The sequence below is a fragment of the Choristoneura fumiferana genome, chromosome 5 (genome assembly GCF_025370935.1).
Source record: "Choristoneura fumiferana chromosome 5, NRCan_CFum_1, whole genome shotgun sequence".
NCBI lineage: Eukaryota > Metazoa > Arthropoda > Insecta > Lepidoptera > Tortricidae > Choristoneura > Choristoneura fumiferana.
The window spans coordinates 8,381,404-8,406,104 of NC_133476.1; the positions used below are offsets into that span (position 1 = coordinate 8,381,404).

Consider the following 24,701-nt stretch of genomic DNA (forward strand, 5'->3'; position numbering starts at 1 on the left):
TCACATCGAGTTTCGAGTGTCTTTTTTTTTAATTTACATTTTGAATTTCACATAGGACGGTATATTATTGTAACCGAAGCATAAACGGCATTTTCTCTTTGTTGATTCCATAACACCACAGCCCACAGCGGTTATTCAGTAGTTATTTCATTTACTAATTACTACGGTATAGCGTATGCAATTGTAAGATAGACCTCATGTAAGTAATGGCACAACTCGAGTTCTACGGGCCCCACCTGAGGTGAATGTATTGACTAGTCCGCGCGGGGGTGCCAAGGTCGCCGCAGTTTTTTGACACGTCGCTTTATAAATAACCAACTGTAGCCGTCATGTTGGCTACTGCTAATTACTTCATGGTGTGCTGCCGGTTAAGTTAGCCGGAAATGATTTGTTTCTCGCTATGAATAGCTAATCGGACGGGTTATAGACCTCGTTTAACTAAGGCTGTTAATCTCTTGACAAGTCAGAAGTAACAATGATATGAAGAAGGCCACAATGACGATGCCATTTGTGTCATTGATTAATATTTGAATCCTGACCTGTTACTTTTATGCGCAATTTATTAAATGGTCAACGAAACCTCATTTACATTTTGTTTTTTCACGCCGTTATTAAATAAAAACACCACTTTCTAATTTTTGCGTTTCATGTAGCTATGTAGTAAGTACCTAATAATCGCCTGCAAGAATGTTTTATATCAGTTTCAATATGATCTGCCATCTGATACCTACCGATGTCACGGTTCATCATGATTGATGACACTTCATCATCGGGGTCGCCCCACCTCTTTCAGGATGTTACTTACTTGTTTATCTGCTTTTCGGATACTTAATACTTACATAACGAACAAAGAACAGCACAAGTATTAAAATAACGTTTCTGTAATAACTTATCTACGTAGCATCAAGATTACTGTAATGTAATGAGTAACAAATCACGAATTTATCCAATCGTAACTTTACTTACTTTGAAATGATTACAATTACAACTGTTGTGTTAAAGACAAGATAATCTCGTCATGACTGCTCGCAGTCGAGCCATTAGAGCGGCTATTTAAGGATCGTTTCATTTAAACTTTGAAGTCCGGTAATTAACATACAAATCGGATCAGCTTCGCAACTATTAAACGACAACTTTGCGCCTAAGCCGGCTATGGTGTTAAAATAATAATCTGCATTGAACAAGCAGCTGCCTCGCTAAGTCGAAAGGGTCCAAATCGTTTAGATTTGACAACCCTTTGAGTAATCTAATGGTCCGCCTGACCCCCTCATTTTATAACTTTGCTTTGAACAGCCTTTGTATGCGGCGATCCACAGAATCAAGGATTGATTTGAAATTGCTAATCACACGCTACGGCAATTATTTATTAGATCAAGGTCTGGGTTTGTTACGCTGTTGCTTAGCGATCCCACCCAGTTAAAGTAGACCCATTAATTAGGCGAACTCGTAAAGCAATTGAATTGGACGTGATATAAAATCTAAATGCTACCTGTTGTATAACATAAAAACATATGACGTCGCCGGTTCACATTCAAAGTTCATCGACATACGTAATACGTTATAGCTCTCCAAAATTACATCTTATTTTTCTTAATGATTTTTTTGGATATGATCGAATTTTTTATTACTATTAATTTATTCATACCTACTTTTATAATCTTATCACATGACACGAATATATTGATTTGTATTGTAAAACTCTTTATTGTTCATAAAAACAACAGAACACAGGATAATAAGACGTACAAAGGCGGACTTATCCCTTAAAGAGATCTCTTCCAGTTAACCTTTGAACGATTGACATGATATCAGACACAAGAGTAGACACTACGAGTACAATGAAAAGATAAAAGAACCGAAATATACCTTGTAGTCTGAAAAGTAATCTTACATTATAGTGCTCTAGGATCTCTAGGAAGACGAATCGCAGCGGATATGCGGTCGAGCGCGCGTCGCGCTCCGTTGCGCACGCGCTGCCATCGCGTCGCTTGTTAGTTCAGTCTATTATCTGAGCCGAGTCGCTTACTCTAACCACCTTGAGACAAATCACGGGGTCTCAATGCCATGTAGACCAATAATCTAGTTAGATAATCTTCCGTGAATCACGACTGCCGATAATGTCGGTTTCATTCTTTTTTTGCCAAGACACGATCGTTTCTTTTTAATTGTTAAACAAAGGATTTGTTGCTACGAAATGAAACGAGTAATAAGTAATATCAATCATATCGGTACAAATAATTACCGGTACAATAACAATAGACAGAGAGGGACTAAGACGAATAAACCTAATACAAATTTAAGTTCTGGGCGCCATGGTATTGATTTTTTTCATTTTTGCTTTTTGTTTACATTTGATTTGGTGTGAAAACTTATGTGCAAAATGCTAAAAAAATTACTGAGCGAATGTTCAGTGTCACTTAAAATAATTAAGTATAAGTTGCTCATAAAAGGTTCCTACTTACTTGTGTTATTCAAGTTAATAAAGTCGCTGCGTTGCATAAATTCTAGAATTTATTTGAAGTAATAACAATAACGTATGTTAGGTATTAAGCAAACCATTCTAAAGTTTTATTCTTAATTTTGTTCATTGTTATCGTTATTTTGCATCACTATTGGTAGGTATCTACTATCTTTTGAGCGATCGGTCTTAAGCACGAGCACGACTGAACAGAGTAACAGACTTAGCACTGTACTCAAATAGCATCCTGCTTCGCGCAATCTATGATCATAAATGCCATAACGGACCAAACTAAATAGTCTGATTAAAGAAATGCATTGTCAATGAGATCTTTGTGATGTGATGACAACATCTCGTAAAGCTCACTTAGTGGACTAGAAACATGTTAATAAACGAGCTCGCCTCGCGTACCGAGGGTTCCGCATAGTAGTAGGTACCATCAGCCAAATATGTGGTCTACCATCCTAAAGATCATAATCGTTTGTTTGTATGTTATAAAACAATATGCCGATAGACGTATCTGTCAACTTGAAAGTTCAACTAGCGTCATATTCATTTGATAGGAACTTGTTTAAAAATTGGTAGACCACTTATTTGGCTGATGGTACATGAACGGTTGCGGTGCTCAAAACGCGACTTTACTGTCAAGGTAATAAGAGTGTTTAGATCATTTTGTGCACGAAAGTCACTGACATTGCTCAGAGAATTAGTTCGTTGAAGTGGCGTTGGGCTGGCCACGTCTCTCGCAGGACCGATACAAATTTAGAAACCTTCCAACTTCGTTCCAAGTTTGAAATTGGGAAAAACGGCCTGTGTCGCTCCGATTGGCCGTAATTAAGTCGCGGAACACGAAACGCCGAATTGAGAAGCAATAAAACATCGGAAATGGCGCCACTGTCAGCAGTGACCAGCGGATCAAGCGAAATACAAACAACATAATAAAATAACATTTACTTGTGGAAAAAAGTTGTTTTAACACATTATTTTAGAGTACTGCGGTCATTACTACTTTTATGAATTATTCTGGTTTTATTCCGCGTACCTTGATAAGCGATCAACGCTACGCTACACACTTGATCCAGGGTACGCAGAACAAAACCCGAATTTAATTCATAAAGTTGTTTTATATTAAAGGTACCTAGTATTGTAACAAAACTTATTGAAAACGTAATGAAGAACTTATTTAAATTATTAATAAGTTTTTAGATTTTTTTTATTATTTATGTAGGTACAATCTTTTTCTGTTTTTAGTCGACTACACTCGCACTCTACTACAATATCATCCAACAAAATGAATTATATCACAAGTTAATCGGACCACTGGAAGTGATTTGAATTCGATTTCCAAGACTTGATCTACACATACATACATACATACTAACTATGCAGTAAGTAAAAAAAAGCTAAAAGCTTGTTAAATATAATAATTATTCTTGAACCCCTAGACAGATTAAAAAAAGCTGATACTTATAGAATACTACTACATTTATGATTTAACCTTGATTAACAAATAACTTGATTAATAAGGAACGCGGGAAGATGCAAAGTTCCCGTGGGTCGCATACGAAGTTGCAGGCAATTGAAAACGCATTTTGACCTCTTTAATTTCAGAAACCCAGGGGTGATCAAGTAATAACCGGTTCATATTCAAATCGCAAACGGATGAGAAAAAATATCTTCTCGGACATAGAATTAACTGTATACTGTATTGCAATTTGCTCGTAAACTAGGTCAGCTTTAAGTCAAAATTACACGTTCAAGTGCTGCAGATCAAATGATTTCTCATAAAGATTAGAAATTAATTTCGGCGGTCTACCGCGGGCTACGAAAATAGGAAAGGATACCGCTATTACGGTTTTAAAAAACTAAAACAAATACATACGAAAGCCATTCGGACACTTACATCATTCTAACTTAAGCACAATAAAACCCTTTAATTCCAGCTATTTGGTTGCCACACGCTGGTTTTTTTTTTATCTGTGTAGCCATTTTTATTCCTTATGATTACACGCGTGGCTCAGGTTTCCGGAACTCGCATGGCATGCCAGTGACAGTTCGTGACTACGTAAGTACTGTAATGATGGTCTAACAATTGCGTTTGATTATTTCAAAGTGGAAGATGTTACACCGTTGTCTGTTGTGACTGTGTCTGTGATGACTTTTATAACCAAACGATACTGTGGCTCCGGGCGAAAGGCAAGGGAACGCTGAATGTCGTCGGCACTAAATATATACCTACTGTGGCTACTGTAATATTAGAATGATACGCGTACATCTTATGCATTATTTTCCAATTTATGTCTTTTGGAATAATCACATAGTATATGTTGTTAATAATAATAAAAACACCTTTTGAAACAATGCATTCGCCATTATGTTTACTTGTGATAAGGTGAACAACCTCTCACTAGTTATAGCATTCTTTTTTTAAAAAGTGTTATAATTAATTGACACCCGTCATATGTTTATAGGTACGAGCGTTAACCTTAATGAATCAAATGGATCTAAAACATTCTTCATGCTTATTAACTTTCAAAGAATAGCTAAATGTTTGACTGAGAACAGCTTTTACAAGATCAAAAAGAGCTCCCGCGAAATATAATTAATTGCAAGACGCTAAAGAAATTTCAACTTGTTTAACATTTTGTAAAACATTATCCCTGTGTTAGAATTACGATAAATTATGAGATATTCAAATGTGATGTATGCCCATTATCTACAGCTGATTCCGTGTTATGATTAGACATTTGTTCTGAAAATAAATACTTCTGTTATTTTCTTAGAGATTTTTGCAAAAATACGTGAGCGTGCCACAATGGCGCTTAAATACTTACCATAAATTAACGTAGGGTAGGGATTTGATACTATGTGGCTATCGATAGGTATTTGAAAACTTTTCAGTATAATGTCACTATATTTCGCACAATATTTTTCGACGCTTTAGTCAATCACTTAGGTTTTAGACACAGATAGAATGGAAATGTCACACGAACTAAAAACGAGACGTGCCTAAATAGCTAAAAAGCCAGGTATATTTGTTCAATCTCATTTGCTCAATCTGGGTAGAGTTAATTGATAAAAAAATAGGAATAACACAGATGGTTTTAGAAGGGTTGCATTTCATTCGTGGCTACCGTAATCTAATGCAAAGACAACAAGTGTGCGCATCAATAAATAATATTAAGAAGTGTATGTAGTGATATATTTAATATAAGTGTAAGATTGACGAAATTGATTCTGAAAGGAAATACACAATAACATTTCTTTTCCTTTGATTTAGTTCTGTGGTGTGACACTGAAAATAAACTAAATGGAACGCAATGTTATACGCAATGGCACGTATTTGCTTTGTTCGTATGCATTTTAAAGACTGTGATAACGTCAGCTCACTTGGCCTTGGTGCAATCTGCGCTCACACTAGCATTCACGTTATCGTATGTTGAACTTCATAACCAACCAACCACCGCAAATAAACGGGTCCTAATATACCCATAGATGTACAGCTGAAACAAGCCACATCTGGTTTCAGACGAATTATATTTGCCAGCTCTGAATACATGCATGACGCACACATTCCTACGCCAACGGGTATATTCGTGTGATGTACGATCCAGTAGTCAAGGTCGATAATGTCATTGTACCTACGAGCCGTCGTTTAAACATGCTCGTGTGTGTGTGAGTACGTGCTTTGTGTGCAGCTCGAGCTATTGAATTAATCTTATCATATAGGTCACCTTACATTGTAGATAATGCACTGCGTCGGCGCTGCACTCTACTTCCAAAGCAGTTTTGAAAGGAAATAAACTTGTTTAGATTAATTGCTAAGAAGTACTATAATTTTGGTAATTTTTTTGAAATTCTATTGGATATTAGGCTTTAAATTCAACAGTCTATTTGCCAGTTGATAGCTGTGTGCGATCACAAATTATATCTAAACGATCCGCTGGACGTTAACGATCGGTGCGGTTTGCTTCTTGCGGCTCGCACTAATGTACCCCATTTCTCTCTTTATTTATACCGGCCCAGTCAACACGTTATCTAAACGTTTCTAATAAGAGCTTACGATTAAATAACTGCTAGAAATACTTGGCACTTTCATCGCTCTTACGATTTACACGATCATTTCATAGCGTAATTTTCTTGGCAACTTTCGCTTAGACCGTCTTATAATTTGTCCGGCCTTCGCGTTTAATTACGTCATATTTCTAAATGCCATCTTATTTTATCATTTCACTATACGCTTTGCTAAAAAGTTCATAAGCAACATTGAAACGACAACAGCTAATAAATACGCATTCAAAATATACTCCAAATTTTAGAGCTATATTTTGAATAGATTTCAATCCAACCTTAGTTTGTTCTCAACAAACAACTCCAAGCCCTCAATTCATGCTCGGATATTTGTGTTTGTAAAAACATTTTATTTTTAGAAAGAAATGGAAATTTAAACGAGCTACGCCAAGCGAGACGCGCGGCATCTTCTTGATTGACGACGCGAACCTAAAATAGAAGTAAACTGGCGGGCACAGGGCAGTAATCGAAGATCACATCAATGGTTGGGCGAGGCCGCGTGGCCAGCGTGCAAGCATTGACGCAGGCGCCAGTTGTTTACAGTACAAGCGCTCAGGTTATTTACATCGGGGTCACAGACACGCCGAAGGAGACCGCGGTTCAATCGATGTAATTATCTAACTAAACCGTAGCTAGCGTACCTGGGCCAATCCATTTTTTTTATCGACACTTTGTAAATAAACATGTTTTTTCTCTAATTTAATAGATGGTGTACATGAATACATGCCATCCTACGTAAGTTCAACCTATTAAACCGTGAAATATCTTGTTGGGAAGTACGATTTTTTGGTAACGCCAGAGACAATTTTGGTAACGCAGGAGACGCCCAAAGTGTCGGTAAAATAGTTGATTGGCCCACCTGCGAGGCTCGCGCCAATGACCCGCTTTGACACGACGAGGTCGTTTTATGCAACACATTGCAACACACCAATAGGCGACTACAGCACAGGCACAGAATAAAAAATGCCGCGTCGCGATTGCATAACTTACACGGAATTGTTACATGCAAAACACTGCTTTCTTGCTTATTGATTGCCCTCGTGACAAATGATTTACTCCGCTGTTTTCGTGTCGAATTACGTTATCGTTCACCGAAATGCCGTTCGTTATCTCCACTAAAGGTGCATGATAGTGACAAGCTATCAACTTGACATTTCCCGGTGTCAATGCCCCTGATGCCACGTGGCTGCTATTATACAACGCTCATGTGCGCCCGGCTCTATCAATGAACATTTTCTAAGCCGACAGTCACTGGGTCACCGAAACGGCGCGTTGCACCGGCAGCCAGAATGTAGCTAGCTATTGGTAGAATTCTGTACTATTAGAGTGAAAGTGAATACTTCGTGCGTGTTCATATCGTGAGAGTAACTACCGCTGTCTTCAACCAAGAATCTACTGATGTTATCCTCGTTATTTTCAACTTCTGTTGGCAATGAACAACTCACGCGAGCAGTAATGAGTCGCGATACAAATCTGAAACTAACCGCGGCCATTTGTTTCTTGCACAGTTTGTCCTGCGGCAATCCGTCACTCCCCATATCTAAGCGAGTTCCATGCATTGATTAGATTGTTTTACTGCTCCGTCAACATACAGCAGCTTTAACGAACCCTATTGTCTAGATAGTCGCCAGTAGATACGTTTGCATGCACATTTACATAATATGGCGTATCCTGTACTGATAACGGTTGACGGCAACTCTTCAATAAATTAACATGTGCAAGAACTACTGTTTCGCAAGCATCAGAAAGCAATAGAATTCTCAACATATCCGATTTCATATAACTGAAAACAATCTCAGTGTCAGTACACGTTGTTTCAAATTGAAACAGTGTTATAAGTAAAGCATCACGAAGACGTATGGTTCGCTGCGCATCTATTTATATTTGCCCAGCGCGGCCATAAACTGCCCGCGTCCGGAACCGGTTGGGTCGGCGAGGAATGCTCTGCTCTTTAACTTATACCACAGAACCTGCAAACGCTAACAAACTACCAATTTCCTTCGCATACGTGGACTTAAAATACGTATTTCCAATGATTGAATCTCCCGTTGGCTTAAATGATACGTATCGTATGGATGTTGAATCCTGTTTTTAATATCAATACAAACAGCGTACAATATTTCTAAAATAAATATCTCTACAACGAGAGACTTGAGATTTACTCATAAATAGTCACCCGATAAAATCGAAATGTGGAATATCCCGTATTTCCGTTTATCCCAGTGTGATACTTGTCACATGGGTGTCAACACGATTTGCCCACCTCGTCGACAAGCGGGCTGGTCTCTCTGCACGTCTTCCATGTCTTACACCTACACGTTTGATCGTTAAATTTTACGTTCCAGTAACTCAATGTATCAAAGTAGACATTCAAGGTTTAATATTAGCATGTACTTTATCAACGTAGGTAAACATGCAGAATATTCCATTGTTTTCTTCGAACTGCCGTGTCATTGATTAATTTTAGCTCTCAAAGTTCTTGAAATAGGTTAATGATACGGAAGAGTTAAGTGCATTCTCGCAAAGGTTGTCACTGTCAGGTACCAGAACTATTATTTACTTAAACTAGGTAGATAATGACCTTCTATTTGATTAATTTTATTAAGTACTACATAACAGCCAGCTATTATCTTCTATTCCTAAACGAATGAACTCCCACGACCTAAGTTGAGGTCGTGGAGGACTTGTGTTAAATATTATATCAAGGAAAGCGCCAGCTGTACTAAATTGCCTAAGTAAGGGAACACTCGTTTTAAATCGTCCAACGTGACGGAAGAAACTGAACCGAATGTGAAAAGCGAAAATTGAATTGGTTTGCCTGCAATTGGCTAAGTAAAGTTTTTTGAAGAAGTGCTAAATATATTTTTCTTCGGTAGTCGACGTCTTAATAATCGAGGAACTGCAGCTCTTTTATTTTTATTTCCTCTTATTAATTAGAAATCTTTTTTTAAGTGGTCGATATGACGTTTGTGAGATTGAAATGGCAGACCCGTTGAGGGCTCAGTACTTAGTAGAAACATTAAAAAAAAAACGAAGTCAACTGTCACTGCTGTCACTGTCAAGTATAATCTAACCTAAAACCATTTTATTTGCTTTGCGATTTGGTGCGATCAGTGTGTTTTTTGTTTGGATAATTTTTTACGACCTCAGCCCACTCTGGACTTTTGAATTTGCCACATCTCTCCACGACCTTTGTACGATAATTTGACCACGATTGGATATTTTCAACGACTATTTTGGCTCTGTTTCTTAGACAACGTTATCTTGCATTCTCGGCCACCCTTGGCTTGACATTTGGACTGCCTTATGAGTAAATTCGAATCACAGTATCCCTACAATGGATTCAGACGACTCCGATAGTATTCGAGTTGAAATGGAGCATTACATAAATGTTCTCCAATGCTTTGTACTTTCGTTTACGAAATACAGACGAGATTTTCCGAATTCGGCGTATTTATGCATCCTAGTCTTTACAAGCGACTTGGTGCAAGTCAGCTTCATCTTCCACTGCAAGTTGCTCATCAACAACATCATTATACGAACCCTCTAGCCCTTCAACATCAAACACAGCAAAGGAGAACATAACAGAAGGAAGAGATATCGTGTTTTTTACCAAAACAATAAAAGGACATGGTCTCAGTAAGAGTCATGCAATACATTAAAATATTTAATTGCATGTTGCACAAATGGGTTTATATTCTTTATTTCAGTGTATTGAAGGAAGAGTTTCTGCTAAATCATTTACAGAATGAAGTGGCTTTATGTGGCTACTAAAAAGGGGGTGATTCAATCTAAAGTCATAGCGAGCTTGAGGATACATGTGAAATGCGTGATTTGATAAAGATAAAGATAAAGATAAAGATAATTTATTTGTCAAACATGAGTTCCTATATACAATTATTAAATTGAATATATAGATGTACAATAATTTGATGTCCTGTCCTTCATGTCTTGCCTTTCAGCATACAAATTTTTAAGTTATGAATTTAAATAATTATACAATAAAAAAAAATAGGAAATAATTAAATTGCAATCAATATTACATTAATGTTATATAAATCATTTTGTAGATAAGATAAGATAAGGTCAGTGGAACATTTTGAAAACAATATCTAGTCTATATTATCTAGTAGATACTCGTTAACTGAATAATATGCCTTGTCGGTTAAAAAATCTTTTAATGCTTTTTTGAAACTAGGTAATACTTCCTTCTCTGTTACAGTTTTTGGTAGCTTATTGAAAATTTTAGGAGTCATCCCTAGCACATTTTTGGAGAACATAGCTGTATGTGATGTCCAAGCAAATATTTTCCCCACCGTCGAACACTGTTGAATTTTTTAAATAGATTAAAGTTTGAAGATTAACATGTGTGATTAACATTAATGTGACAGTGACCCTAGATTGTATCGTTTGTTCTACCAGTTGAACTGGATGTGTGTATATATACTATCTTTTGCCTGCGGCTTCGCCCGCGTGGAATTCGGTTATCGCGCGCTGTTATCTCGGGAACTGTTTATTTTTCCGGGATAAAAGGTAGCCTATGTCACTCTGTGGCCCATAAACAATCTCTATGCCAAAATCACGTCGATCTGTTGCTCCATTGCGACGTGAAAGACGGAGAAACATACTAACACACACACTTTCGCATTTATAATATTAGTATGGATATATGGTATTCAACTGTTTTATTTTGTCTGACTCTAATACATACATGATTGGGAATCGAACCTGATCAAAATCTCTGTAAGCAAGGTTACAAATTCTGCACATTTTTTCGTTATTTTTGATGATGTGAATCATAAGTGAAAAGAAACATATTTTACAAGATTTTATTCGACTTGCAATGTATGAGTATGTATGTATTATGTTTATAAACCAAAATGAGAATACAAATTTAAAGTACCGTTAGCCTATCACAGCAGTACTTATACTGATTACAGATTAGATGACAATGCAAGACAAGTATAGTCAACAAAAGTATTGTGAGGAAAAATAAAAACTTACACAAATAAAAACCAAAAATTATATTTTTAAGAAAAAAATTTTGCTGACTGTACTTTTTCTCGACTGTACTTGCATTGTCAACTAAAAATACATTTCTGTATTAAGATATCATCATGTTCAAAATTACATTTCCGTGCTAAATCTAAGGTCTATTCTATTCTCTTCCATTAACCATTGAGGAGTTCCGTGATACTTCTATGCCTCTTTTTTATGGAAAAATGCATTTGAAATTTTTGAAAAAACAGGTTATGCTCCTTCACTGGCTTTTTTTTGCAACCAAAATAAAAACACCAACATGTGTTTACATCCACCTGAAAAAAAGATCAAAATTATTATAAATCCTTACTTATATTTAATATTATAAACGTGAAAGGAACTCTGTCTGTCTGACTGTTAACTTTTCATGCTTTAACGGCTGAACTGATTTAGCCGAAATTCATTATGGAGGTAGTTGGAGTCCCGAGGAAGAACATAGGCTACTTTTTATCTCACAGTTTTATCCCGAAAAAATACAGAGTACTCGCGGGAAAGCGATAAGCGAATTCTTCGTAGACAGAGTCACGGGGCAACAGCTAATTATAATATATTGTTTCACTAACCACAGAAATTTTACTCTATCATAATATTTACCAGCCAATGCTGAACAACATCACCTGTCGCATCAATCACATTGTCAGTTGATATCTAAGTAAATGGTCACAATATAGGTAATATGTTTTTGTTATTCTGTGCTCTCGTACAACTTTGTCCGGCAACATTTCAACTTTTGATGCCCTAAAATGTAATGTAAAAAAATAGAAAGAACTGTATTAATATAATTTTGTACTTACGTTCATCCATTTTACCGCTACGGACAAGAGTGCTTTATCTCCTCTGATTTCGGCAACATTGTATACTTATCACTGGTGTCAAAATATTCTAGACTCATAGCCATGTGTGGCAAGTTCCTTGAATCTGCTCGCACAAATTCACTCATTTCGTATTGAAAGGTGAAGCCGCTAAAATAGAAAATATGGTCCAAAAGTCAAGCCAAGTGTCGTCGAGAATACAAGATAGCGTTGTCGAAGAAGCAGAGCCGAAATAGTCGTCGAAACTATACAATCGTGGTCCAATTATCATGCAAAGGTCGTGGAGAAATGCGGCAAATTTTAAAGTACTGAGAGGTCTTTAAAAATTATCCAAAAAACACATTGATGGCACCAAATCGCAAAGTAAATAAAACGGTTTTAGGTTAGATTCTACTTGACAGTGACAGCAGTGACAGTTGACTTCGCTTTTTTTTTACTGTTTCTACTAAGTACTGAGCCCTCAACGGTTCTGCCATTTCAATCTCACAAACGTCATATCGACCACTTAAAAAAATATTTCTAATTAATAAGAGGAAATAAAAATAAAAGAGCTGCAGTTTCTCGATTATTAAGACGTCGACTATCGAAGAAAAATATATTTAGCACCTCTTTAAAAAACTTTACTTAGCCAATTGATTTTACTCGCTTCAAGATTTCAAACAAAGTTTATTAGTGTGACATGTGGACAATGATGACTTACGTAGACGATTTTGTTTTAGTACATTGAATTTAGCAGTAACTTTTATAAGATTCACGAACTGGTAATATAAGACTTGACACCTGTCTTTGTTCAAGTTTTAGTCAGGCAAAGTAGGCACTTTTCAATTTAGTATTATGCTCTAACATAAACGTTGTACGTTTGCTTTAGGCTCCTCGTTAGAGCACTAATGGCGCTGAACGGGAAGGGCGGGCGAGGGCTAGGGCGCACTGCCTCGTCATCGCCAGCCCATCCATCACACTGACAGTGCCGATTATTACCATCTACATAGCACATTCGTGGCCTTTCACCAAGATTCGTAGGGTTAAAACGGGGTTGTTAAACCCATATAGTACTTAGGCTTAATCGATCGAAGCCTGATTTTGAAATTATAGTATTAGAAACGCCTTGTTAAAAGGCCCGCTTTCAATATCGATCGACTCATTCGTTCGCCATAGCCGGGCTACATAAACGTCGACATCACATTTAATGTTTTTTTTTTCCTATTTGACTTTGTACTGTTGAAGTCCCGATAGTAAATTATCCTGTCTGGCAGTTACGCTGCGTGAGCGCGTGGAATGACCATGATCTTCCTCAAATCAGTTTATTTTCCATTCAGAACCCTTTGTGTAGGTCGCTTATCATCGTAAACTCCACTTGCCCCGACACCTTTTACAATAAAACTGCAATAAATGCCAGACTGGTTCTGGACTCACTTTTATAATACACTTTAGTGTGTAGTGGAGATAAATGAGTTGACGTGTAGTTGTCTATATATTATGTCTACATAGATTCATTCGTTCATATCACACATTTTGCCTTTTTAGCATCTTCGTGGACTTTCATGAAATGTCATAAATGGCAATAATAGAAATCCCAACAATATAAATACGATTATAGTTTATTATTATTATTTCACTATAGTTAAAAGCGATAGCATGTTTGGTAGCAGGTTTGGCGCCAGAAATTATATAATCCAGTCACCATACTATATTATATACTATGAATCATCTGCCCAAATACAGGTTCACAACAGCACAAATACACATAGATCAACAACTTAGTTTGCCAAGCTTCCTACCATACCTTTAGACAATAGGAGAACCATGAGATTATGCCATATGCCAGAAATCAATAATAGGTACGCCGTAGGCTGGAAGCTACGAGCACGCTGGAAACGTCAACTCGCAAGTCGCGACCGAATCGCGTAATAACTGCTTCAATATTGCAAACAAATCTTACGTATTCCCAATGAGGGCTATCGCGTATGAATTCGCCACTAGAGGCGCTAGTGTAGCGTGAGGTCTCCGAAATGTCAAATCTCATAGTTTTTGGGTGAGCTACGCGGGTTTATTTATAATTAGAATAATTTTGTGAATATTTTGCAATATCTGAAATTAATTATGGCAAATATGCGTTACGGAGCAATGAATGTCTGTGTTTTGAGACAGTTTTGTCTTTCGGAAACCTTTGTCCTCCCTTTTTTCCGAACAAAACGGGGACTATGCAACACTGTAGCATGCTCGATATTTTTATGGCACGGTTTTAAGGTGTATTCAATATGATTTTAATCTAAACTTTGTTTTCACTCCCGTAATAACAGACTTTGAAAGCCATACTTAAAAACCACACGCAACAGTGCGCCATCTAGTGAGACAAAAAACGATAGCCCTCATTAAATCATCATACTCACAATAAATAAACTTATAGTATTCAGTTGCAGACGTTATTGAGTAATGAGTCCCGGACGCAGGGCCGACCTTCCGTTGCGTGGGCGGGCCCATGACACAGTTCGGGAGACGCGGTCGATTATTTTGGTCGGATTTCCACGTGCGATATAATATTATGCTGCCACATCACCTAGTGAACCGTCTGGGTTTATAACTGCTTCTGCTTTAGATACAATAACCTAACCAACAAAAAGTTGGAAAACCCCCGACTTTGTCACTTCAAACTTCAATATCTCAAAAACGGCTGAACCGATTTTGATGAAACATGTTTAAGAACCATCGCTAGGAAACCTGATTTGAAATAAAAACACCGCTTTCAAATCGGTCTACACAGACACACATAGCAAACTTGTAACATCCCTCTTTTTGCGTGGGGGGGTTAAAAATCAAAACAAAGACTTCATTATTTAGCTGTTAGTGACACGTACAGATTCGTCCAAACTTGCGATTTGAGATGGTAGCGTAGTAGTGTAGTTTCTATCGTTCAATTGAAGAAATATGCGGCAATAATAGGGATAATACTCTGAAATGGCTGGTGGTATCTTTTCTATGTGTTTGCCGCTCATTTCATTTCTTCGTCAACGTTGTGTAAAATTATATTCGTCGTTTAACACACTCTGAATGCGGTTTATGGATCGTATTATATTGTTGGGATTCCTATTGTCATCTCAAAGCTCTCGGCTTAGTTAATTATTTTCGACTAAACTTTAAAAGCTCTGCAACGACTCCATTATGAGCACCCGCTCGATTTCATACAGGGCTTGCTTCCATTTTAACCTTGTTTTACTCCCAACAAAATACTTAATAACACACATTTTCCAGTTGTCTGAGAGTTTCTTTACTTCGGATCGGAATATTTAAACAGTTCTCGGAGCTTTTAAGAGGATTTTAACTTAGCAGCTCAGACCTAAATCAAGTAAAAATCAGCTCGCTTCCAAATTCCAACTTAAATTTTAAATACAATGTACGTACTTATATAAAACATACGTTTCAACTTCGCTCTGGTTTGGTATGAGTTATACAGCGAGTTTTTTCTCTCAGCCGACTCGGATGTCGTTCGTTTTTTGCTCGTTACAGAGTTCTGGTCACGGAGAGGCCAGGGTGGTATGACCACTTCGACGTACATCCTTATAGGTAAATACATTTATCAGTTAGTTACACTACTTGTGTGGTTTGTTACAAAAAAGTCGCTTAGGTGTTTTGAACTGAAAATACCGAAAATTCATGTCATTAAATATCATGACCAAAGAGTCTAAGCAAGTTTTATTCGAGTAATACTTTTATTCGGCGGCGTAAAAACACAGACAGTGTTAGTAGGTATCGAGATAATTTAATTCCAGTAAGACAATCAATCTAATCACAGCAGCTCGACGCCGAATCATTCGAAAACAAAGCATTCTTCAGGCGATAACATTTTCGTCGTTGGCTTATCTCGCTCGACTGATACCCGGTCACCGACCCCTGTTCCCGTTGTCAGTGCACTACAGACCTGAAAACAAACTAAATAAATAACCCTTCAACAGTTCAGAATCTATGCGATAAGATTTAGAATTGAATGTAAAAACGAAATGTTGGCCGATACAAAGATCCGACTGATATGTCGATATGGCGTAGAATGGAGCAGTAGTTTATATCTATTGTAATATGCAACTCTATCCACTAAGCTATATTACATAGCTCTAGCGAATTCAGTTATATTATTCGTTCTTTTAAGAAACTATGTTCTTAATAAATACGGCTTCATTGCCCATGTTACTTTATTTAAATACCTCAAAGAAAATATTTTCCTGCAAATATTTGCTATGTTTATATTCGTTTTTTTTTTTTTTTTTATTCTATTGGATGGCGAACGAGCAAGTGGGTCTCCTGATGGTAAGAGATCACCACCGCCCATAGACACCTGCAACACCAGGGGGATTGCAGATGCGTTGCCAACCTAGAGGCCTAAGATGGGATACCTCAAGTGCCAGTAATTTCACCGGCTGTCTTACTCTCCACGCCGAAACACAACAGTGCAAGCACTGCTGCTTCACGGCAGGATTAACGAGCAAGATGGTATTCGTTTTTAAAATAACAATAATGTTTTAACCGAACGTTTTTGCATCTTGGCATGTTGACCAAGAGTACCTATACATGTGTTGTACGTAACTATGCAATTGTTAATCTAAGCAGCATTCCAAACACCCATAGGTGATACATAGAATAGATAATACTGTACGTAACTCACGTGACACGGTTATGCGGAAGTCTTCAACTCGATTTCGTATCTAAGTACTTCGTAACAGTTCTGTAAGTATTACATTGTTACGCGTAACGTGCTTTAGTGCGTAAACGTTACAGTGATTTCGTGTCAAGAGTCATGTGAAGATTTTGGGGTCGCAGCTAGATTACAACAAGTTTTTGTAATTTTTAATGCAAGGTTTTTTGATGGCTGTACTTTTTGTTGACAGAACTTGCATTGTCATCCCAACTACATTTCCGTACCAAATTTCAAGCCTCTAGCTACAGCGGTTTAGGCTATTGCTTAGAGCAACACGGGCTTCCTACGCTACTTCCGGTAGGAAGCCCATGTCGTGTTGCTCTAAGAGGCTATTGGTACAAATAGAAGATAAATAAATACACATTGTCTTCTGCGTTTAAAATCAATTTCAAAGGCGCGACTCTAAATAGCACACCGAGTATAGAATTTGAGAGTGATGTAGATGGAATAAAAGTTCTTGTATGTTGTTTTTATGTGTCAAAACGTAATCTACACAAAATAAAACTGTCACATGTTTTTATTAGATCCTACTCGAATAAAAGGACTTTACATTTAGTTGTGGAAAGGAAGGCCAAGGGACCGATGCTTAATGTCTGCAATAAAAGCTAGGTTTTAGGGCTGCTAAAATTTATGGCTTGGGATGGATTTCTAGTCTTTTTCTTCTGGACCTTCAGTACCTTTTCTGCAGTGACACATCTTAATAACAGCGCACCGAGCAGAGCAGTGCGAGGAAAAAAATCTCCAATAGGAAAGCGGCACAGAGCGAGGCTAGGAAAATGGTGTAATCCTATTGAAGCATAGCACACCTTTGCTACTTTGCACAGCTCTGGTGGCTAAGTTGGAGACGAATTGTAACATTTGTAACTTAACATTATAGCTGTGAATAAGAATACCAGCAAAAATTCTAGTCATCTTTTGGGGTTTGCAAGAAAATATTACTTTTTTTGAACTCCACTTTCACTTACTGTTGATTATTATAGCCGCGAACCCTTCGACGGAAGAAGTTAAAAGCCACTCAATTACTCATTTGTCGGTATTATTTCAGCCTCGTTTCAAGTCTGTCTGTTATGACCTACTTTGAGATTGTACCAGATTTTCCTTGTTTATACTAACTTTTTCCTCGAAACACAATGTTAATGACCTACATCGGTAGATATTATTGAACAACACGAACTGAGTTATTTGCAATCAATACATAATTAGGTATACGTTTGCTCATAAGGTTAAATCGTTGGTATGCAATAAAAATTTGTTTAAAATTTTATTAGGCTTCTGTGGGTCTAAATTTGGCTGGACCCACTTATGTCTAAAGCCCATTGGCAAAGAGCATATCATCATAAATTCTAAACATTTTAACGTTAACGCATTCATTAACAGCGTAATGCGCAGGTACGAGTATGATCCAGGCAGGATTCAGTAATAAAAGGACTTACATACATAACTAGAATTCGACATAAAACAGTAGAAAAGGAACTAAAATTTAACATGCAAATTATTGCCAAGTTCAAAAATGTTAAGTAAAAAATATGACAGTTAATTAAAAAGTGGCGCACTCATTGTATTCGACTTTTGTTATTTGATCCACGTTAAGGTCCAGAATACTACGAGTATGTACATTTCTTTTAACACTACAGCGCCCAGGGAGTGTGAAATATATACATCACACAATTATCGATTATGCACATGACCTAATTTAGAGGTTACTTAGATGGCCTAGTGTCTTAATCCACTATTAATGTGTTATCAGCTGTAACAGAGTCGTTGAACCAGGTAGTTAGCCACGAATTAGTCTCCTATTATTACGCGGACGGCAAGCGTCATCGTCGTGACGCCTTGGCCCACTTGTGCTGTTTTTCATAGAATCTGCCCGATGAATCGCAACGTTTGAGCGGAATCGCGATATTGTACTATTTAGAGTTTGTATTGTGCTAGAAATCTAGGTCAAACGGCTACTTAATGTGTTTACAGGAGATTGCGAAATTTTTGGCATTATGGCTTAGTAGGTTTAGGTGTTTCGTTCAATGATACATTTCATTTTTTTAACACAATAATCATAAATAAAATAACTAGGAACCAAGTTCCGTTATGGCAAAAGTTTTCCATTGGTGTATATAAATTAATACAATTTATACAGCCGTACAATTACATACAAAACGTAACTGCGAAAGTAACCTGCTTTCCATTGTTCTATAGAAATTCGAAACCATAGAAGTTTTAGTTTTCCTACCTATTGCTCCCAACACTTCTATGATTTCAATTTTATAACAAGGGCGATAAAAAGTACCCACTGAAACTAACTGATGAAAACTAGGACAACGAGAAATTCATGATCAAAGCGATATTTACTTTAATGTACACTTTCTTTAATCTCGATAAAAATCATAATAGATACTCGTATCAAACTATGTAGCTAAGAAGTATACTCCTTCGAAATAATTTGTCTACTAAAATTCGCAAGGATTATCCAATTAGGAAAACCGGAGTGATACGAACCCAGAACAGACACTTTGAAAAAGTAAAAGTGAGCTGACTTTGATACCTATCTATCTGTTTTTAATCAGACTTCGTCCTACTTTCCAATACACCTCTAGTTATTTCGCAGCAACTGCAGCCAAGGTCGCTGCAAGTGGAACGGGGCAAGGCCACTGATAGCTTTGCACGGCTTGCGACTCTAGGACAACCGGTCAAGTGTATTGTACCAACGGCTCAATAATAGTGCTCATTTAGGTACACATTTAGAAATATAATGAACAGCTGCCATACGACATAATCTGGTTAGTTATGTAGATAACACGTAGGTGTTACATACAGATCTTGCAACGTTTATTGGCTATTTTCATTGGGGCCGGGACCTGTAGAATATTTAGCAGCAGTTCTCCCACCTCGTATTTCGTTCTATGTCCTTTTTAAACTGGCAACAGTGGCAACACACTAGTTATTTCTTAGATTTTGCGTGTGGACATGACTGGGAGTGTTTTCTTACGATTATCAATAAATAAGTTTCCCTTTTACTAGATATTAATTATCTTCGAGGTCTAAAGTTGTTTAAGATAAACTCATTAAACTCCAAGGAATTTCTATTGTTATCGATTAGTGACTGCTAATTTGTCGGATAGTAATAGGGTTATTGGGTTAATCAATTGAAATATTTCTCAATTTAATTTAGTGAATGAATCATCATTTAAAATTTAGGGCATCAATCAATACAAATTCGTTTCAAACAAGCAATTATGCAATGGAAGTTCTTATTATGTTTTCACAACTTACGTAAAAGAAAGAATATGTACCTAAGGTTTTTTTTTAATTAAGTACTCAGTATTTTAATTGTATGCGTTTCTAGTGCTAATAACATTATTTGGGTAGAGTGCACTAGAGACTATATAGTCCTTTTTTTAGAGTAGGTATGCAGATAATTTGGGAGAGATCGCCTACTAATGATAATTTTCATTTGGTATTGGTTTGCCGAAATATAAAAGCGCGCATCTATCTTAAAACGATATAATCAGTAGATATATTATCGATTAAAACAAGGTATAAAGTTGAATCACAGGTGATTCTAAGAAAATCTTGACGCTGAATTATGAACTTTGAATTCCGGGTAAAACTTTATTATATACCCAATGCTTCTATTTAATCTAAAATTCACTGAACAGTACTTAACTAAGACCTCTTACGAACATCTGTGCGATAATTAACTTAAAAGCTTGTTTAAAATTATCTTCCTCATTTAAAAGCCTTGAGTTTAAACTTGCAACGGAAAGGAAAGTGTTCTGTACATATTCTAATTATATCTCCCTCAGTTTCTATTTACCTAACCATTCCCATGTTTACTCGAAAAGGCGCGCCAGAGCGCGTGGGCTCACCACGATTGCTCACTAAATTAGGGGGCAGACTGAGACAAAACATGTAGTTTCGTCTAATAAAACACCCGCGTGAAAAAGAGAGGGTGTGCTGTACTTGGTCAATAAAAAAATATGTTGGGGTTCGTATCCATTACAGTCCTCATATGAAGCCATGTGGTCACGTGGAGTATGTGATTGAATACCGCTTTCTATTTTACTTGGGCAATGCATTTCAAGAATTCTTTGAGCCGCGTTAACAGTCGAGTCACGAGTTACCAGGAGACATTCTCTATAACAGCTACATAAAACCGTCTCCTAATTGAATTCGAAAAAAAAAGTTACGTCGAATAATTTTTATGTATACGTACCCGAGCAATTAATCATTTTAACTCCATCTGTGCTCTATGACAGCAGCTATTAGTTGGTGGTGACAATGGCTTAATTATAATTTATAGCGCAAAGTTTCAATTAAACTAATCATACGAATTAGAAACGGTCGACCGACGTTTTGTGTAAAGATACGTCTGTTAGTCTCTAGTTTCCGCTACCGTCCCGCAAATGATATGAGTTGTACGGATTGCAGTTCAGGAATAGGCCGCCCACCCGTTCCGGATGCTCCGCCGTGCCGCGGCTGGCGGATGTAAACACTTTCACGTGGTGCGTCCGCCCTCCTAAAAGATCCCACCGCCTATCGCGCGCTTCCTCCCAACCACGTTTCTATTCCACTAATCTCAGCTAGTTGAAAACAGTTTCCACTGTAGCGTGCGACTTGAAAATCGCCATTTTCACCTCGCGATTTCTATTTCAATCTAATTTTCCCGGCGCACGGAGAAACCGATCGCTCCAGTTGCGCCGGCTCCGGCCCACGCCACGTCTCTTGCTAGAAAGTATCGTAGAAAGTAAGATCGCGAGTCGAACTCCGCCCAGTCCATGCATCACTTACGTGCGTCACTTTTTTGCCATTTTTTACCCTGACCGTTGTGTATCAGATCAGCGGATGGACTACTGGAATGCAGCTCGATTTTCACCATTATTTATTAATACAATTAGTGCATCGTTGCTTGATTTTTCTAGTATAAAAACAGGAGTTAGTTCGAGCGTATTTTCTAACGAGATTAATCATAATTGGTTGTTCCAGTGGCGCACGCAATGAAAGTTTTACTTTTACGATGGATGTCACCGCCGTTCGCGTGGTGCTAGGCTTACTTTCGCCACACACCCGAATATCAATTACGTGTTGTGTGCAAGCTCGTTGTGCAATATTTTGGGCAACTTTCACTAGGCGCTGACGCGGCCCGCCTGCGAAATTGTTGCGTTGCTTGTCTGTCGGTCACAGTAGAAAGTTTCGCGTATTGTTTAATCGACTTCTGCCTACGTGCCGTGCCTAGCAGCTTACGTTCCCATTATAAAACATGGCGTCTGTGCTGCGCTCCCTGTTTTAATGGCTACTTAATTCCAACTCAATTGTGGTCTAAAGAAATAAGCGATTCGAGCAAAAAGTAGAGTCGCGTGAGAGGAAAAACGAGTTATTATTAGTAGTTTGTAAAGAATCGCGGGCTTGCTTCGAGCTCTCATGCCATCATAAATAATGTGCTGCGCGGTGAGCGAGGTGCGGGAGAAGCGAGCGGGGAGGGGAGACGCAAGAGTCAAGGCCGCACGCTGCCCCCGGTCGACGCTCGCGCCCCACTTGTCGCTCTCGGCGCCTCTCGCTCGAGTATCCGACCGTGGCCGAACGTTGCCGACGCGCCACGAACTAGACCTTCCGTCCGACGCGCGAGCGCAACACACTGAACAGCTGAGGCATAACATAACACACTGACTCGGTCATCCGTGCATTCAACTTTTGATTAGCTTTCTTTTTCACGAACTCTGGTTTGATAAAACATTGTAGGTATATTGTGAATCTGGTTAATAGGGTTTTCGATAGGTACTTACATAAAAATATCCAGAAACGTTCCAATGAAACTCATACAAATTATAGTTCAATTTAAATTTCGCACTTCATCACTTCATTCACAACATGCCTACTTATATTTAAATTACACCTGATGTAGTTGGCCTAACTTATCATTTAGACAGTAGGTACGAGTAACATAAAAATAATCCTACAAAATCAAGAATTTAAATTGATGTTTGGTACCAATCTTTTAAAATGTATAGTTCTCCGCCTCTTATTAGCATTTGGACAAGTCGGCGAGGACAAACCTGTTAGGCCTGTCCCCGATACTTTCACCGGACCGGACGGTTTCGACCATTGCATCATTTGTTATCCACGAAAATGTTATTTAACGCTCGTAATCTTTGTAATCGCGTTTCGAAGGAGGTCGACGACCGCTCTTATCATCCACTTATTAATAACATAAGTAAAAAAAAAAACTACCAGCGCTCCATAAACATCTCCTGGTATGGTTTGATCTCTTGACTTCAACCGCTAGGGGTCGTTATCGATAAACCGAATCGTGAAATTCAACCTGACCTCGATACGTGGCTTCGGTAGATCTGAGATTTTACGAACGGATTTGACTTTTTCTCCAACATCAAAGCATATTTAGTGACTATTGTTAGAAAGAATTCATGAAATTTGCCTACAAGCTGCTACGCCAATGCATGACTCGTATTGTGTGCAGGTCAGTGTATGAGGTAGGCACTATACTCAAACGGCGATAAAGCGTCGCTCTTGACCTCTTTATTGAGGTATTTTTATCGCTGAACAAACATGTCTGCTCATTGCCTACCATTTAATTAGGTTCAACTCAGACGCATTCAATAAAATACCGATGACATTAGCACTAGACATCGTTGACTGCCAATGGCCGCGCGGAGGAGTGAATGTCTTATGAGATTGGTCGGAGTATGACGAACGGGCAGCCATGGCCTTCAAGCGTGGCTCGAATCCCACGTGGAACTAGTTTTTTGGCGGCGGCCATTTCTGTCCGTTGCGCAACACAGGTACAGCAGCGCCGGCCACCGACCCGCGCTGACGACGTCTAATGGATACAATAAAAAAGCAAATAAAATTAATGGGACAACGGGCTTAAATTGACCCCTCCCCTGTCTTAAACGTGCTTATTGTCCCTCCGGGTGTTTAATCATCTCTGTTTCGCCTTTTGTTTACGTTACCAAATTACATTGGACACCCACGCTCTTTAGAGACGGAATCCTTTTACGTTTTCCCTTTTACTTTTGAGGTTGTTTTTTTTTTGTTATACGATTAACTACTGTTTCCGGGTAAACTAATGTACTAGACCAAGTCGCTTTAAATTGTTGTTAAATTACCCCTGCTTACTTTATAAGGAGTTCCGACTGTTTGAGTGACAAATTGCCATTACATTTCCATCACCCGAGTCTTCTATGCCTTGAATACGTAAAAGGTCCTGGTCTCTGATTACTATGCGCACCGTCGCCTTAGCCAGCTTTTGTTCGGACAGGAAGCGTCCATGTGACTGCCGAAAATCACTTGCATGCATTTCGCTTCACAAATATTTCTTCGACGAAGGAACATCGCCCCGCATGTAAAAATGAAAAATAAACTATCTTCACTCGTCCGCCGACTCGACAAATGGTTCATGAAATGTATGCAAATTTTATAGCGTCCGATTTTAGACGTTCTCGGCATCACCGCCTCTGGGCCACCGGACTCGAGCTCGAATCTTTTTGCGCAGTTGTAGTCGGGTCGAAGTAAACAACATTAATAACAAGAGTTTACCCGCGGCTTCGCACGCGTAAACTATTCGATCTGGTAGTTACAATTGAAATTCCGGGATTTTACGAAATTCCTGTGGGAAATCCCA

At 38.1% G+C, this 24,701-nt stretch overlaps 1 protein-coding gene across 4 annotated transcripts in view; it reads left to right on the forward strand.

Moving 5' to 3' along the window:
* Positions 1-24,701, forward strand: part of EcR (Ecdysone receptor) — a 289,167-nt gene that overhangs the window by 255,271 nt on the left and 9,195 nt on the right. The window lies entirely within an intron of this gene.